This window comes from Piliocolobus tephrosceles, chromosome 9, assembly GCF_002776525.5.
Source record: "Piliocolobus tephrosceles isolate RC106 chromosome 9, ASM277652v3, whole genome shotgun sequence".
Classification (NCBI taxonomy): Eukaryota; Metazoa; Chordata; class Mammalia; order Primates; family Cercopithecidae; genus Piliocolobus; species Piliocolobus tephrosceles.
The window spans coordinates 62,838,179-62,845,544 of NC_045442.1; the positions used below are offsets into that span (position 1 = coordinate 62,838,179).

Consider the following 7,366-nt stretch of genomic DNA (forward strand, 5'->3'; position numbering starts at 1 on the left):
TTAATGAGCGAAATGTTGAATTCAGCAGTAGCTTTAATTAATGCTGTGAACTCATTCATTGTATAGCAGAAAAATTTACAGTATGTTAGAAAATAATTTGTGAAACCAATAGCCCACTTGTCTAGGAACAAATGCACATCAAGTAATAGGAAATATTTTTTATAAAATGTGGAAGATAAGTTATGGTGTAAGGTTTTATACACAAATGTAAAGCTTTTAATTCAAATGTGATAAAGGAGATGTTTGTGGATTTATTTAGGGTATAAAAAGTCACATTTTTAATTTGAAGCTTTATTAATGTGACAAAATTTCAGAATTAAAAGTAGTAAGACACTTACATCATATCCCTCACTAAATGAAAGGCATATTGTTTATGAAATAATGTCACATCAGAAAGAAGACAATATTGCATATACATATCGACAAAGCCATTAGCTATCCATAAAATCCAGTTTTTCCTTCATTACTAGTAACAGATGCGTAGATTTGCAAGTAGCTACCAGAAACACTACATTTCCCAGTCTAGCTTGTAGTTGGGAGGAATCATCAGGCTAATTTCAGTAGAAGGTAAGCAGAAATAATGTGTGACAGTGATACCCTTAAGAGTAGCCCTCTATTTTTCTCGTACATTTGTTTACATTTGTTTTAAGTTCCTTGTACACTCTGGATATTAGAACTTTGTCAGATGGATAGACTGCAAAAATTTTCTCCCATTCTATAGGTTATCTGTTTAGTCTGATGATAGTTTATTTTGCTGTGTAGAAGTTCTTTAGTTTACTTAGATCTCATTCCTCAATTTTTGCTTTTGTTGCAATTGCTTTGGGTGTTTTCATCATGAAATCTTTGCCCCATGCCTATGTCCTGAATGGTATTGCCTAGATTTTCTTCTAGTGTTTTTATATTACAGTTTTTGGTTTTTCATTTGTCTTATTTTTGGCAGTCTCATTCTGTCACCCAGGCTGCAGTACAATGGCGCAACCTCTGTCACTGCAACTTCTGTTTCCCATGTTCAAGTGATTCTCGTACCTCTGGCTCTTGAACAGCTGGAATTACAGGTGCGCGCCACCATGCCTGGCTAATTTTTGTATTTTTAGTAGAGACAGGGTTTCACCATGTTTGCCAGGCTGATCTTGAACTCCTGACCCCAAGTGATCTGCCCACCTGGGCCTCCCAAAGTGCTGAGATTACAGGCGTGAGCCAAGGCATCCAGTCTTATTTAAGTTTTTAATCAATCTTGAGTTAATTTTTGTATATGGTATAAGGAAGGGGTTCAGCTTCAATTTTCTGCATATGACTAGCCAGCACTCTCAGCATGATTTATTAAATAAGGAGTCCTTTCCCCATTACTTGTTTTTGGTCAAGTTTGTCTAAGATTAGATGGTTATAAGTGTGTGGTTTTATTTCTGAGTTATCTATTCTGTTCCATTGATCTATGTGTCTGTTCTTGTACCAGTATTATAAAAAGTGGACATGAACAGACATTTGTCAAAAGAAGACATACATGGAGCCAACAAACACATGAAAAACAGCTCGACATCACTGATCATTAGAGAAATGTAAATCAAAACCACAAAGAAATATCATCTCATGCCAGTCAGAACAGCTATAATTAAAAAGTCAAGACCAGGCGCAGTGGCTCACACCTGTAATCCCAGCACTTTGGGAGGCCAAGGCAGGCATATCACAAGATCAGTAGATCAAGACCATCCTGGCTAGCATAGTGAAACCCCATTTCTACTAAAAATACAAAAAAGTAGCTGAGCGTGGTGGCAGGTGCCTGTAGTCCCAGCTACTCAGGAGGCTGAGGGAGGAGAATAGTGTGAACCCGAGAGGCAGAGCCTGCAGTAAGCCAAAATCACCACTGCACTCCAGCCTGGGTGACAGATGAGACTCCGTTTAAAAAAAAAAAAAATCAAAAAACAACAGATGCTGGCGAGGTTACAGAGAAAAAGGAACATTTTTACACTGGTGGTGAGAGTGCAAATTAGTTAAACAATTGTAGAAGACAGTGTGGTGATTCCTCAAAGATCTAGAGGCAGAAATACCATTTGACCCAGCAATCCCATTATTGGGTATATACCCAAAGAAATATAAATTATTCTATTATGTTCACAGCAATGTCAATGGAATTGGAGACCATTATTCTAAGTGAAGTAACTCAGGAATGGAAAACCAAACATTGTATGTTCTCACTTATAAGCAGGAGCTAAGCTATGAGGATGCAAAGGCATAAGAATGATACAATGAACTTTGGGGACTCAGGGGAAAGGGTGGAAGGGGGCGAGGGGTAAAAGACAAATTGGGTACAGTGTACATTGTTTGGGTGAAGAGTGCACCAACATCTCACAAAACACCACAAAAGAACTTACTCATGTAACCAAACACCACGAGTTCCCCAAAAACCTATGGAAATTAAAAAAAATTTAAAAACATTCTATTATAAAGATATATGTATTCATATATTCATTGCAGCATGAGTCACAATAACAAAGATACGGAGTCAACCTAAATGCCTGTTAATGACAGACTGAATAAAGAAAATGTGATACATATACACCATGGAATACTATGCAGCCATAAAAAGGAATGAGATCATGTCGTTTGCAGGGACATGGATGGAGTTGAAAGCCATTATCCTCAGCAAACTAACGAAGGAACAGAAAACTAAACACTGCATGTTCTCACTTATAAGTGGGAGCTGAATGATGAGAACACATGGACACATAGTGGCGGGGAACAACACACACTGGAGCCTGTAGGGGTGGGGTTGGGGGAGGGAGTGCATCAAGAAGAACAGCTAATGGATGCTGGGCTTACTACCTAGATGATGAGATGATCTGTGCAGCAAACCACCATGACACATGTTTACCTATGTAACAAACCTATACATTTTGCACATGCACCCCGAACTTAAAATAAATAAAAAAAAGACCAGTCCTGTCTTTTCACATTCCCCTGATCTCTTCCTATGAGCTGGAATAATGAGAACCAGAGTGATCTTTGATATCACATGGTGAAGAAGGCAGAGGCACTATCAGAATAAGACCCTGAGTGACTATGTGGAAGGAAGGCACTGCTAACCCAGAGTAATCATTTGCAACTGTTATGTGAGAAAAATAAACTTCTATCTTGTCTGAGCTATTGAATCTTATTTTATTTGTTTGTTTCAGTAATTTAGCATTTGACTGTAAAAACTACTCTGATTAAAACTATGCAAAAATGCATGTTTATATAATCAGAGATAACAAGAAGCCCTAGGAAAGTACAAATAGTGATTGTTTTAAGGTAATATTTTATAACATTTAAGTATTTTCCAATTATGTGACAACATTTCTTTTGGAGAATTAATTATTATGGATCAGTCAAGGTCCAAACACACAATAAAGTTTTAAATAGATTCAGTCTTCCTCTCAAATCCAAGGAAGGCCATATATAAGAACAGGAGCAAATTGCTAGGGGAATTCACATTTGATTCCTAACTGTACATTTACCAGAAGAAAATTTGGCGTTTGAATTCAGCATCTAAATTAACTACTATTCAACAGCAATCTGAATCCCCAAGTTCAATTAAAAAGGTCATTACCCTCTAGAACTGAAGGTGCTCTTTTAATTACAATATTGCTAATGAATTGGGAGACAACATATTTTGGCTTAGTTCAATTAGCACATTTAAGTCAAAGCAAACTTCAGCGAATATGGGTGACTTTCCCAGTGGCATGCTTTTTTTTTATTACCTCCTTCCCTCCCTCCTTTCCTTCTTTTTGTGTCTTCCCTACTTCCTTCTTTCCTCGGAAATTTAAGCATAACTCTGGCGTGTAAGTCTCTCGCTTCCATTTTATCTGTAAACTGCTGCAAAAGCTGTTAATAGCTAAGGACGTATAACCACATTTTTGTTTTGCAAAACTCTTCAAATTTATATGAACATTCAGAAAACATTTTGATGAGAAATTTTTAATGTAGCTTTCTGAAGCAGAGTAAAACATAGACTTCACTTTCTCTGGCTAAAACAATAATTATCCAATCACTTTATCATGGTGTATTGCCCGTGCTTTTGCTATGGGAAAGGGGAAAAAGTGAACATATTTAACACTTTGCTACCAACAATGGTTTATTCAGGTTAATTTATATTTGGAAAGTGGAGTTTCAGGATAACATTCCAAAATAAAGGATACTAATGAATAGCTCCTGGGCTCTGAGCTTTCCTGTCTGGCTAGGATTCACGTGACATGACCTTAAATGTAACAGCTTTGGGTGAAAAAGAGAAAATCTTCCCTTCAAAGTGATTTGTAAAGTTCAGAAAATTATCTCTTATGCTCAAACTAATAGCAATAAAAACACTGCTACTAGATTAAATTTAAATAACGTTCATAATAGCTGTTTGTAACATCTAGATTTAACTTCAGGGGAAATAATTGACTCAATTTGCCCAGGTTATGCTCTTCTTTTGCTATGCCAGTAGGGGGCTTGGAGAGGTTGTCCATGCAACATATCCTACAGATTTGAGTCAGCTAGACTGTGTGTTTATTCATTTATTCAGGAAATACACTGAGCAGCCTACTGTGAGCTTGGAGGTAGGCAACAACACAGAGAAAAAGTTAGATCTCTCTCTCTGTAAATTGACATAAAGATAGTTTTAGCAAAGGAGGAACAATTTCCTTCTAATTTGGCACTACATTATTTTCTCCTTGGAAATTATTTTCTCCTTGGAAAAGCCATCCACTTGGCTTTGTACCCTGATTAGTCTGTTCTCACATGGTAATAAAGACATACTCAAGGCTGGTTCATTTACAAAGAAAAGAGGTTTAATTGACTCACAGTTCAGCATGGCTGAGGAGGCCTAGAAAACTTACAATCATGGTGGAAGGAGAAGCAAACATCTCCTTCACATGGTGGCAAGAAGAAGTATGAAGCAAAGACGGAAAAGCCCCTTATAAAACCATCAGATCTCGTGAGAATTCAGTCACTATTATGAGAACAGGAACATGGGGGTAACTGCCTCCATGATTCAATTAACTCCCACTGGGTCCCTCTCATGACCCATAGGGATTATGGAAAATACAATTCAAGATGGGATTTGGGTGGGGACACAGCTATAGAATTCAAGATGGGATTTGGGTGGGGGCACAGCTATAGATAAACATTATCCCCTAAAAAAAGTCATACTTTTTTTTTTTTTTTTTTTTTTTTTTGAGACAGATTCTCACTCTGTTGCCCAGGCTGGAGTGCAGTGACATGATCTCAGCTCACTGCAACCTCCACCTCTCAGGTTCAAGTGATTCTCATGCCTCAGCCTCCTGAGCAGTTGGGATTGCAGGCACCAGCCACCATGCCCAGCTAATTTTTGGATTTTTAGTAAAGACGAGGTTTCATCATGTTGAACAGGCTGGTCTTGAACTCCTGACCTCAAGTGACCCTCCTGCCTCAGCCTCCCAGGGTGCTGGGATTACAGGTGTCAGCCACCACACCTGGTCAAGTCATACCTTTTAAAAATATATTCTTTTTTATTACATTCAAGTAAGATATGTTCTTTAAAGAAAATTTAGAAATAAAAGAAGAAAACACAAATACTTTCTTTCCCAAAGCAAAAACTGCTAACATTTTAAAACTTTTCTTTCAAATTTTGTTTATCTCTTTTTCTCTCTTGTGTGTAGTTGGAAAAAAAGCTGTAATTATACTGTTTTTTAAATTTGTGCTAAGTATTAATGCAAACTTTTAATAAAACATTTAGTGGAAGCATATTCCATAATTTATAACATACTATGATTTTTCTTATTGTTTTTTTCACTGCAGATTATAATTAAGATGATCAACTTTTCAGATAACACTTTCCTTGGAGAAGAAGTGTTGAGTCAAAGAATAAATATGTATTTTTTTATTTTAAAGTACAAATGTATACACGAACACACACATATATAATACATATATATACAATTTTTATTTGCTTCATTTGTATTGTTAAAGGGCATTTCCCAAAGATTGAAGCAAATTACACTCCATCTAAAAAAAATACTTACCTAACCTCACTCAGGTATATACATAATGCACAGCTTACTCAGATGTATATATAATTTTATAATGCATTAGGAAAATGATTGCATACCTAATATTTTCTCTGTATTTGTAACTAAAGTATGGTGATTTGTGAAAAGCTTCTTTACATCTATGTTCTATTAAGATATTGCTAAATTTTTTGCCTATCTTTGAGGTTTCTTTTCAATGGCTTATTGTGTGTAAAATAAACCATGATAAACCTCTTTAAAAAATAATTTCTAAGAGTGCTGTATATATTAAAAATATGCACTTTATATTGGCCACATTTATTGCAAATATTTTCCCAGATATAATTACTTTTAATTTTATTTATGACCTGTTTTACAAAAAAGTGCAAGTTTTATATAACTAATTGTGTTGTATTTCTTATATCAAGATGTTAACCAATATTTTTTATTCAATTTTTATTATTCAGTTCTGATAAATTTCCATGGTATTTGTCTCAAAGCCCCACATATTTCTTGTTATTCCTTAAAAAGAACTATTGACTTTTTAAAGAAACTTCTCTTACTTATTGAATTTTATTACTATTTCCAAAAGTGGTTAATTTTCTTCTCTCTCTTTCCTTCTCTCTCCCTAAACGTATAATCTAAAAAACACCTTTTAAGTTGTTTTTCTTCTCCACTAATTATCTTCCTTATTTCTACTCTTATCACAGAAGCCAAACTTCCAGAACTATACAAAATAATAATAATAATAATGGGAATCTGGACTATTCGTTGTTAATATAATATTGATACGTTTTAGCATGTTAAGAAAATACCCTTTTTATTTCTAAATTTCTCCAAAGTATTTTGTTGGTGATGCTAGTGGAGAACTATTTTTACATTTAAATCCAGAAATGATTAGTTATATAAAACTCTGACTTTAAATGTAAAAAAGTGCATTACATTATGAATTTTATTACAGCCAGGCGCGGTGGCTCACACCTGTAATCCCAGCGCTCTGGGAAGCCGAGGCGGGTGGATCACGAGGTCAGGAGTTTGAGACCAGCCTGGTCAACATGGTGAAATCCTACCTCTACTAAAAACACAGAAAATTAGCTGGGCGTGGTGGCAGGTGCCTGTAATCCTAGCTGCTCTGGAGGCTGAGGCAGGAGAATCGCTGGAACTCGAGAGGTGGAGGTTGCAATGAGCTGAGACTGTGTGCCACTGCACTGCCAGCCTGGGCAACAGAGCAAGATTCTGTTTCAGAAGAAGGAGAAGGAGAAGGAGAAGGAGAAGGAGAAGGAAGAAGAAGAAGAAGAAGAAGAAGAAGAAGAAGAAGAAGAAGAAGAAGAAGAAGAAGAAGAAGAAGAAGAAGAAGAAGAAGAAGA

General features: G+C 36.1%; 1 protein-coding gene across 2 annotated transcripts in view; it reads right to left on the reverse strand.

The window, feature by feature from the left end:
• CTNNA3 (catenin alpha 3) overlaps positions 1-7,366 on the reverse strand; it is a 1,813,915-nt gene that overhangs the window by 805,503 nt on the left and 1,001,046 nt on the right. The window lies entirely within an intron of this gene.